We start from the raw sequence: 11566 nt of genomic DNA on the forward strand, positions 1-11566 counted from the left end.
GAAAAGGACAAAGCTTCAAGCTGTGCCAGAGGAGGTTTAGGTTGGACATTAGGAAGCATTTCTTCACAGATAAGGTGATTAGACATTGGAATGGACTACCCATTCATGGACTCCAGGTGGTGGAGTCAGCTGCCCTGGAGGTAGCTTAGGAAAGATTGGGTGTGGCAGTTGGTCCATGATCTGCTTTACAGAGTATTGTTTGGCCATAGGTCGGACTCGAGCTCAAAGGTCTTCCCCAGCTTAACTGGTTCTGTGATTCTGTGGGGCACTCTGAGGTGTCTGACAAGGTGATGGGTGAGCATCCTCTCCCCAGCAACTATGCCATAGCCAGATCAAACACCCCATACAATGGGGCCCGGGTCCCTATGCAACAGAGGGTGGCTGAGTCTCTTTAGATGTGTGAAGCTGTGAGGGCTGACGTTGTGCTATACTTTTTCATCATGGAAAAGCCACTGGATTCCAAAGCTCTGGTGCAGTGGGAGGCTCAGTTCTGTGTTTAAAACAGCTTCTGCTCTGACATTGGTGCATCTCAGATCCACAGTGTCTGTGGCCAGCTAGTAGGGAAACAGGGTAGCTGAGCCACACACCCTGCCAGCACTGTCCCTCTGCAAACCCCAATCATGCATCTCCTTCCAAGGCGGGGGTGTTTTTGGGCTTTTGCTCTGTGATCTTTCCAGCATCATGGCCTGAGTTAGACCAATAGTGAGGTGTCTCCTGGTTGGAGGAGCTGTCTGGACCCAGTGACCTGGATTTTGTCATGGGAAATCTGCCTATCTTGAGAAGAAAACCCATCTCTTGATGCTGTCGAGTTAGTGCGGAACACAGGGACAGCATCCTGCTTGCACACCTGTCCCTAGACCGAGGGGGAAGCATCTGGTCCTGCAGGTGCTGCAGTTCTTGGGTGAAGCTGAGTGCTGGTGTGGACAGCTGAGGCTCTAAAGATGTTTGTCCTTTTGTAACCTCTGTGTGCTTCCTTACTGATGGAGTGTTTGAGCAGGGCGCTTGCAGTTCACACCTTGTCCATCCCTTTTAGTTTGATCACAGCATTGGTCTCTCTGTCCTGCCCAGGCTGGGGTCTTTGACTCTCCAGAGTCCCCTGGCAGGGTGTGAGCAGCCACCTGGGCTCCTTGCTTCCCACCGTGGCCTGTCCGTGGAACCCCTCTGAACTGGGAGAGTCGGAGTTCTCTCGGCTCTGCCCGTGGAGTGGCTGAGTCATCGCGGTACTGAACCAGCACTTACTGTTGCCTGTCTGTTTTGCTGTGTGTTGTTCAGTGGCCCTGTCCCCGTGGCGGGGGGGCTCGTGCTGCCTGTCCCGCGCCGTGCCCATGCCCTGGCCTTGCAAATGCTTTTTGTTACGGCTTTTCATCGCCGGGAGCATTGGAGGCCCCGGGGTGGGGGAGCTGGTGCCGGCCGTCCCCGTGGTCACAAATGATGTGCTTGGTGTGCAGCCTGCCCAGGGACAAACAAGGGCTCTGGGCCAGGGGCTGGCTGCGGCCCCGCTGGGCAGGAGCAGGGTCAGGGCAGACCACAGCCTCCCCTCCTAGGGGCAGAGGGTGTTTTAGCCAAAACCGTGTCTCCTTCGCAGGCCGTCTCCCTTGCTAGCACATCCGCACGCTTTTAAAGACACCCCAGGAAAGTGCAAGGAGGGGTGGCAGAAATAATTAAAGGTATGAAGCCGTTACCATAGATGGAACAATTACATAATCTGGCTCTCTTCCGTCTGGGGGAAGAGATGACTGAGGGAGGCATGATGGGGAATAATAAAATCCTGTGTGGTGGGGGAAGGAAGGTGAGTAGGGAAGGGTTGCTTGAGTTCCTGTAACTGGGCATCTTGTGTCAGAAGATGCAGTGACCTTTCAGGACATGAACACATTTCCTGAAGCAGTTTGGGATTAACCTGTGGAAATGGTGGCCTTAGGTGAAGTGGTGGAGGGAAGATGTAAGAAAATTGTCTGGGACGAAAAGGCAATTGAACAAATTCCTGAAAAGAGAAATCCACGAGGGCTGACGAGCCCACTGATGTTGGTTCTGGTGTAGGAAATCCCCAGACTGCAGGAGTGAGCAGCATGCTGTGTTCACCTGGAGCTTCAGCTCTTTCTGGTGCTTTGTGCCTCACCTCCAGAAGTGATGGGGAGATGGGAAACCACAGCCTGGGCTGTTCTTCTGTTAAAACATCATTACCTGAAGGTATCTGAAGGTTGGTGCAGAGGAGAAGGCCGCTTAGCTCTGCAATCATCTACCTGAGTGCCATGCCAATGCAAGAAAGACCTTTCCCAGGTTGCTTCCACCTCCTTCTAGATCTGGATCTCCCCATGGCTGAGCACATTGGACAGGAGCAAGGCTCCTTGCTGCACTGCTCCCTTGCCCTGCTGAGATGCCCCACTCAGTGCAGCACAGGGAAGTCTCCAATGTCTGTGGCTGGGTGAGCTGTGGAGATGCATCTGAGGACATTGGGCTTGGCAGCAGCAGCAGGGTTTGCGCTCTGTTCTCCCTGGCGAGAGCAGCACCCACGCATTTGGTGCTGTCTCCTCTCCTTCTTGACTGTTCCCATCCTCAGAGATGTCACACGCCTTTTCCAGCACCCTGGAGCTGCAGCAGGAGGAAAAGGCTGCAAGGAAAAAAAAAAAAATCCATGCTCAGGGTGTTTTTTTTTTTTTTTTTTTTGTTTGTTTTTTGTTTTTTTTTTTTTTTTTGTTTTGTTTTGTTTTGTTTTGTTTTGTTTTGTTTTTTTTTTGTTTGTTTGTTTGTTTTTTGGTTTTTTGGTGGTTGTTTTGTTTTGTTTTGTTTTGTGGGATTAATGCTCCATTCCCTGCCTGCTGCTGTCCTGACTGTGGTCTGAGCTTGATGCATCTCTAAAGAGATGCTAGTGGGTCACTTTCTAGGCTGGGCTCTTATGTCCTACAAAAGCTGCTGTCTGTGCAGGGGAACCCTGTCCGAGAGACCTGGGACTTGCATCCTTGGAGTTTATCCAATCCCTGGCCTGTTCTCTGAGGAAACCACCAGCTCCCTGTCACCCTGGTTGTGTTGGTAGCCTCAGCATGTGGTGGGCTTGTGTCTGCCCGGCTCTGAGCATGGGGTTAACTAGATGGCAATGGTCCCTAGCAGTCTCGTGCTGCAAGCAGGATCAGCTACAAGGTCAGCATGTGCTGCTTGGGGCTTTATCCAGGCTGACATTGCAAACCACCAAGGACAGTCATTGCATCACTAGAAGAGCTTGTTCCAGCAGCATCTTCCTTGTCCTTGTGCTGCTGTGTATGGTCTCCCAGGGCGTGCAGGAGGAAGGGGGTGGAAGCTACTCTCGGCCATAATAATGGTGTTTGGTTTGTCCTCCCCTGCTGGGGCTGAGGATGAGGATGGTGGCTGCTGTCTCCTCCCTGCCAGCGCCGCCGGCGGCAGCCGAGCCGGCCGCTCCGCTCGGCACTCCGCACCTGCGGGGGTGGCATAATGAGCCATGTCCTTGTCTCAACCTGCCGCTTCCTCTCCCGGCAGCGTCTGTGCTGCCAGCTGGGTTATTTTTTCTTTTTCATTTTTTTTTCTTCTTTTTTCTCCTTTCTTTTTTTCCTTCCTGACGCTATTCTTGAGTGGTTCCCAGCCGGTGGTTGGCAGGCAGCCCTTGCTGGAGACCATCTCCCGGGCTGACCTTTGCCAGCCCCCTCGGAGGAGCACAGCAGGGCTCTCCTGCCGCCCGCGTCAGGTGTACGGCTCAGATGCGAGTGGCTCTGAGTGGCAGTGTGTGGGAGGACTCGGTCTTCTCCAGTCCCATGCTATCCCCACCTGTGCTCATGCTCTGCTGGAGGGGCCAAATCCCGAAGGCAGGAGTGTGAGTGGGAGGAAAGGGCAGCACGGGGGAAGCTGCAGCGTTTTTTTCTTTGGTGGAGGCTGGGGAAGGAAAGGTTCCACTAGGCAGAGCCTACCTTTGGACAGCTTGGTTTGGCCTGCTGTCTCCCTTGCTGAATCACCAACGCACGGGTCTAAACTGGGCATGCAGATTGTGTAGGCAGGGAAAGCCCCTCCAGGAGGCATCTCTGCCAGCCCTGAATCCAAGCAGTTGAAAGAGGAAAGGCAGTGTCCCCACCCCAGTTTGGCATCCTGGAATGTGACAGTTTGTCCCAAGTTGCTGTGGAGGTCAGCAGCAGGCATGGGACTGGAATCTAGAGTGTCTTGACTCTGGTTGTGATGGTACCCGGCAAGGCAGGCTGATAATAAATGAGAGCCAGCAGTACCTCCACAGCCCTGTCATCCTCTTTGCCACTCACCTCTGACCTCCACACATCCCTGGAAGGAATGCCAGCTGTGGCAGGGAATCCAAATAGCATCAGTCACCCCTGGGGACCCATCTGCACGTGGAGGACGCATGCTGAAGTTTGCGTTGGCTCTGTTTCAGCCTCCAGCCTTCGCCCTGCTTTCATCAGCAAAGTTGTCCTGCTGCACTTGGTTCCCCCTCGGCATGTCTCTCCCAAGTTACATTTTGTTAAAGCTATTTACTTGGTTTCTCCTGGGAATGTCAGTCTCTCCAAGTTACATTTTGCCCAAGTTGTTTCTGCTCTGTGTTTGGGTGTCAGGCACACTGCGGCATTCTAGTTTCTCCAGCCACCCCATCATTTAGGAAATTTTGGCCCTGAAACATCCTTTCCAGGACAGGGGTGTCCCCAGGTGCTCCCAGCAGGGGTGCTGTCTCTGAAAGTCACAGCTGGCGGTGGGTAGTGTCCAGGTTGGAGATAAACCCTGCTGCATCCACTAGAAGTGTGTCCATCTGATGCCTTTCCATTGCAGATCTGTCTGGCATCTAATACTTGATATGCCAAATGAGCTGTGAGGAGTTTACCAGGACAGCAAGTCCTAATGACTGCTGCAGGAAGCCCAGCTGACTTTTGTAGGAAGCTTCATACCTCTGTGGGTCTACCAAATGTATGACCTCTAGAATAAAAATAAAAGTATTACGGGGATTGTCTGCAAGGAGAGTTTCCTAAAAGAATAGGCTAGCTTGTCTTTATTTTGGTCTTGGCTCCTCTCCATTGCCTACCAAACGTCCTTCCTTGTGTCTGCTCTGGCCCCATGGCAGGTGGTGCTCAGGGGGATGCAGCTGACGCTTTTCTGAAGGCAGAAGATTCCGCTGGTGCTGCAGTAGTAGTGGTTTGGTTCCCCCTCTACCCATAGTCCATAACTACAATATCTCTGATTTCACTGCTTCCTTAGTATCCTGTCTTCTTATGGATAGTGGGCAGATAAAGCTCTAACTGTGTTCAGGGGAGAAATGACAGGGTTAAGATTCCCAAGCACTCCCTCAAGAATGCTAGAGGATGCTGAGTGGCCCTGTCTTGTCTTCAAAAGTAAAAACAGACATGTGGAGCTGCCTGACTCTGGGCATCTCTACTCAGTCTCATGGGGTTTTGTGCCTCTCAGCCCTTGGACTTGCTGTATAGCATTGTGCTGGTCATGTGATAGCTCTGCAGATCTCCAGGCCAATGTCTGCTCCTGACAGGGGACAGTCTTCCCTAGAGCTTTTTATCAGGAGCCCAAGACATCAGCCAGTCTTGAGGCTGAAATAGGAGGGGATGCAGTAGTGAGTGAGCTGAGGATGCTGGCAGGGGCTGGCTAAGCATCTGATGGTCTGGCTGGAGGCTGTAACAAGGAGGCTTTTCCTCTCTGCCTGTTTCTTGCTTGGAGAGCAAGAGGATGGGGAGATGGGGCAGGGTGTGGAGGCAGTGTATGAAATGGGGAGGGGTAACAGTGCATTGTAGGTCACCATCTGCAAGTCAAGTAGCTTTCTCATGTCCTTCTGATTCAGAGGGCAGGCCTTTGGGGCTTCATTTGGATCTGGTCTGAGCACAGTCATCCTCTTCTGCTTGGCAGACACGTCTGTAGTGGTTGCTTTCTGCATGTGTTTTTGCTGGATGTATTGCTCTGCTCCTTGGGGAAAGGAGATTGGTTTTGTCCAGGTAGCTTGAAGGTGTCCACTAACCTGCTGAGGTGTCCTGTTCCTTCCACACTTGCTCAGCTTGGAATGGGGCTCCTGCTCATCACCTCCATCACTCAGGTTTGCTGGCAGAGCCTGGGGCTGTGCTTGTCCCCCTTTAGAACACACATGAGAGGATACCCTGAGGGCAGAGTGAACCCTGCATTCTCCTCTCAGCCCAGGCCAAAGGACAGGGCAGGGGTCTGGGCCTTCCCCAGCACCCACCTGTGGTTCCCAGCAGCCCTGTGAAGTGGGACTCCGGAGGGGCCAAATCCTGGGGATGCAAAGATATCTGGAAGTCCTGCAGAGCTGACCAGTTGTGTGGCCCACCTGTGAAGCACTGGGGCATTCATTCCCAAAACCATGTCCTATTTCTCATGGTGAGAACTGCAGGGAGGATTCAGCCTGGCACATGGTGCTGGACCCCAAGATAAAGCAGATATATCCAAGTATCGAGTACATACATAGAAAATGCATCCAAGCCTGGTCAGGGATGGTGGTGGATGAAAGAGACTTTGCAACCCCTCATTTCTGCTTTGCTGGGAGAGAAATCATGGAGAGTAAGTTACAGTGCTATGTAATTATGGAGTAAATGAGGAGAGCAGCAGTGTCTCCACATGAGAACAGGATAGCAGAATTAATGATTCAGAAAATCAGTCCCAAACTCATTGCCTGCTTTGTTTCAACTTCCAGTAAGGGCAGCGGCACTGCAAGTACAGCCCAGAGGATGGGGAGTGGGAGGGAGGCGGAGAGAAGAAATTGCTGCTGCTGGAAAGGAACAAAACCACAGAAGGTTCAATGTACTGGGCCTGGGGAGAGAGGCCAAGCTGCACTAAGGGACCCAGGATTGCTGCCATACAGTGATGGTGGCAAGGTTCTTCTTTGGCAAACCATTTTTTTAATAAAGTGCCGCTCAAACTGGCATGGGACTGAACAACCTGTGTTTGTGGAGGAGGAGTGTTCAGCAAGGGAGACATCAGGCTAGGTCAGGATGAACCAGCAGTCTGGGCACATACAAATCCCTGTGTCTGATCTCAAATTCTAGATAAGGTTGATGAAAAATATGAATACTAAATGGGAAGAGCAGTCATTAAGGGAGTGGGCAGGGATAGGGCACACAGTAGGTGCTGGTGCTTTTGCTTCCTCGAGGTGTGTGGGGTCTGAATCCCTGTGTCTCTCTGAGGTGAGCACCAGTACCCACTGCAGGAAATGTTCCCCATCAAGACAAATGTTGGCACATGTCTGTGCAATTAGAGGGGGGAACTGAGCAGGTACCTGTCCTTCAGGTCCTGGTGTACCTGTGGGTGCATCAGTGTCTCACTCCTGTATGAGGGGAGGGAGAATAGGACTGGGGATGTGTCATGACAACTGAGCATCATGGATTCCAGGATCTGTGACCTGGCTCTGGGTTGAGAAAGGGTCTCATACCAGGACACAATGACATGCTCATGGATGCCATACACACTGTGGTGGCTGCCACTGCTGCACTGCATGTTGGTGCTGCTGAGTGAGTGCAAGGGAGGTGGAGATGGGATGTTTTCCTGGGCACCTCAAGGGGCTTGAAGTTATTCTAGGAAAGGTAATGAGCTGAATCAGCTCCATCTCCCAGCTTGGTGCAGTGGCTTGTCCCACACTCAGCTGGAGTTATATGAGGACATGCCAGCAGAGAGGGGCTATGCTGAGGCAGGAATGGGTCTGAATGACTCTGCCCCACTGCTGCCCAATGTCCATGCCTGTGTGTGCCCTGTGTGTGCTGGGACAGCAGAGCTCATGCATCCTGGAGTGTGTCGGATATGTGCACACTCGTGGGCACAGACTGCATCTGACAGGTGCTGCACACTGGTGTGTGCTGTGACACCTGTGGCACTTGTGAGCCTGTGCATCCTGGGGAGTGTTTGCTGTATGACAACCCTAGGCCAGATCTTTTGTCTTGATAATGGAAGTTTCTGTCCATGCCCATCCCATGTGGATGTGTCAGTGGGCATTCACACAGCTGCCATGCACATGTGTAACACCCATGCCCTGAACAGCTCCTGCCAGGTCCAGCTCAGGCTTTTTGGGGTGGAGTGACCTGTGTGGCCATGGTGAGGGTTTTTTGCTACAGTAGCCTCCCTGTAGAAGAGTCTCCACTGAGCCATGGAGACAAAAGTGGCTGGGAATGCTTTTATGTGTGCTAAGGCAATATATCCCGTGTGTGAGTTTCTGGATTTGGGACCAAGAAGTGATGGGGCGTTTTCCCACCCAGGGACTATGGGACTCCACACCATGCCATAAATCTGCCCCAATCAGGATTGCCCTCCTACGGAGCTGGGGTTCTCCTGGCAGGACATGTACAGGTGCAGAGTATACTTCAGTTTGGAGAGAGTGGTGAAGAAGCTGGCCGGGGCGGGGGGGTGGGGTGGGGGTGGGGGGATGGGGAGGGGACGGGGCCGGAATTCCTGAAGGGCGTAGGGATGGTCGCACGTGTCTGCCACACATGTCTGCCTGCGCGTATGTTTGCATGTACGGGCAAAGCTTCCGGAGAGGGTGAATGAATGAGGCAATTCACTATTTCAGCTCTGGCTCTGGCTCGGCTTTTCCTTTAGAGGCAGGCGTGTCGGCGTGTGGGCTCCTGCCTGCGTATGTGCGTGGGCTCCTGCCTGCGTGTGCAGGTAGGCATGGAGGGGGCTTCGGGAGATGTTTGCCACGTCAGGGAATTCACTGCGGGGGCTGCCGTGCGCCCCCGCAGTGCTCGCTGCCTTGTCTGCATAGCGCAGGGTTGTGTAACTTCCGATGCCCCACCGGATCTCCTTACCCGGCAGAGTGGGATGCTCGGGCTGCCCTCCCTGCCTGCCGCCGGGGAGACTTTCCCTCATCCAAATGGCATGAGGAGGGCAGTCCTAATGTCCCGTGTGCCCTTCCTCCCCACCCCAGGGGTATCCCTGAACGACAGGCCCGTTATGGCAGACAGAGGGACTGGCTGCGGGGGAAATGCCGTTGGCAGCCAAAAAAACAGGAACCATCTTCTCAGGTCTTACAGATTTGTGCCCCTCAAACCAGGTGTTTGCTCTGGAAGTGATAAGGAGGAGGCATGGTTCTACCCCCCTAGGGACCCACGAAGGTCATCTGCCTGCTGTCTTGTCTCTCTGTGTGCCAGGGACTGTGAGACCTTGGCTGAGACCCAGCAACTCATCTCATACAGTGCTGGGCAATGGGGAGGGGAGGTGAGGCTGGCAGGGTTCTTCATGTCTGGTGCCCAGAACCCTTTGGAGGTATCCAAGGGAGACGGGGCAGCTTTGTTGCTCTGGGAAGCAGAAAAGGGGATCTGCCTGACATTTTTATCTCTCTTCCACTCTGTTGCCATGCCGGTACTACCATTCCCATGCCAGTACAGCTGTTTCTATGTTGGTACTGCCGTTGCCAGGCTACGCTGAGGGTGTTGGAAGAGGACATCAGGTTGCTGTGAAGATGAGAAGACAGGAGATGAAACTGGGATGATGCTGTGGCTTCTGAATCCTACCTTGCTGCCTAGGGATATGCTGGGCACAGACCATCTCAGGGTGCTGGGCAGTGACAGAGTTGTTGCTGCCTGTGGGAGTTGGTGTGATAGGTGAAGGTCCCTAGGGCTGGGTCCTGGCAGGTGGCCTTGTGATGCGCACCTGACATTACCTGGGACTCCCCCGGTATTGCTCCCTACTCACCTGGCATTGCTCTTTGCTCCCCTGGTATTGCCTGGTTCTCCCCCGGTATTGCCTGGTGCTCCCTCAGCATTGCCCAGTGCTCCCCTGGCATTGCCCAGTGCTCCCCTGGCATGACAGCATGACCTGACAGCAGCCTGTATATGTCCATGATGGTGTTTTAGCCACTGAATTTATAAAGTCATCAAATAAAGAAGCTAGGATTATTTGACAAGCCCTGTTGAATATATGGACATGAAATCATGCTGGGTTATAGCCCCTTACTTAATTTAATTTCCTGCACCATTCTGGGTTGTGGTCCTACTTTTGCAGCCTATTATGATGAAGTAATGGGACTCCTGGCTGCAAGTGTTGGGGACTTTCTGAGCTAAAAATGATGCTTCCTAGCAAACGTCCTCCTGGGCTGGATGGTCTCGAGGGCACAAAGGTCACTTGGGTGTGCTTCTCATGCATGGAGCAGCCTGCAGCTTCACATGCCAGCTTGAGATGTTTGTACCACAGTTATGTTGCAAAAATCTTTCCAAAGTGGGCAGCAGGATGGCAACCCTCAGGTGAATGAGGCAGGGTGACCCAATCAAAATATTAGCTTGAGTTGTGGCTCTGAATACTTCACTTTTTCTTAATCCTGGTGCCAGCTCCTAAAGCACTAGATGACCCCACAAAATAGATTTGGTACCTTTTGGCTTTGGGAATAGCTTATTTGGTGAGGTTCCTTCCTTCCTGGGAGAAAGGATTGGTCCCAGAGGATGATGAGTCCCTTTTTGTTTGCATCCCCTTCTCCTTCCTTTGATTTTTTATTGTGTGCCAGGTGGTTACATGATAGCACAGCTGTGGGCTGGGGCTCGGAAGAGATGCCACATAGTAGGACCATTTATCCACCCTCTAGGATCCACCCTGTGCAGGCAGCTGCTGGGTTTTATCTCATGTGTGGGAGATGTTTTCTGTCCTGCAGTGCTGATGGTTGGTCTCTGAGCCAGTGCCTGGCAGTGGGGCTGGAGCCAGGGCAGGACACTCCCTTGGTTGAAAGTATTTTCTCCCCAAAAATGAGCCAGCAGCTTCCAGTTCCCCAGTTCTTGTGCTGTTTCTCACCAGTACTTGTGTCCCTCAGGCAGCAAGGGGGAGCACTGCCAGAGCATCCCACCTAGCCTCCACCTTCTCTCCACCCATCTTCCAGCCCCCATGCCTCCACCCCCATGCTCCAGCCTAAATAATTCCTCCTCTGCCTGGCGGTATGCAGACTGTTCTCCTGTCCTTCCCTTAGTCATCACTCAGCCAAGCGAGACAGATATAGTTTTGTGCGGCTCCTCGCAGATCAGTCACTCCAGCCCCTGGATCATTTTCCTGCTGGGTCATGAGGTTCTCCATGCTGAACACAAGGTGCCACTTTATTACTCCCATCCTTGCTGCCAGAGCCCCAGGCCCCACTCATGGGGAGTGAATGGCCCCGTTGATGCTGCGTGGGTTGGCAGATACCCCAGATGGAACTCTGTGTGCCCGGTCGTCTGAGAGCTGGGTGCCTCTGCCTGTGCCAAGCACAGTGCTCATTTTCTGGAGTGGCTCAGATCCAAATCCCTGCTTTCCAGGTACTCTGGCTGACTTCCTCTTTCCCTGGCCAGCAGGGTATGTCTTGGCCCCACTGAGCTCCCACATTAGATGCTTTCTTAGCGTCCCATGACTTGAGGGTAAGCTGAGAGGACTGTGTGTAGTGTCTTATGGGTTCAGGGGCACATCCTAAATGAAGAGGGGTGCACAGCACAAATATGACATGAAGAGGAATGCTGGGGCAAACAGGGACATGCATGACACTACTCACTGTGCTATCCAGAGAGGCTATCAGCAGCTGCTCTAGTGTCAGCTGCAGCACTGTGGGAAGGCAGGTCCTGCCCTTCACTGTACCCCCAATAATTTCACTTTCTGCTTCATTTGGCAGCCA

The sequence above is a fragment of the Zosterops lateralis genome, assembly GCF_965231275.1.
Source record: "Zosterops lateralis genome assembly, chromosome: Z".
Lineage (NCBI taxonomy): Eukaryota > Metazoa > Chordata > Aves > Passeriformes > Zosteropidae > Zosterops > Zosterops lateralis.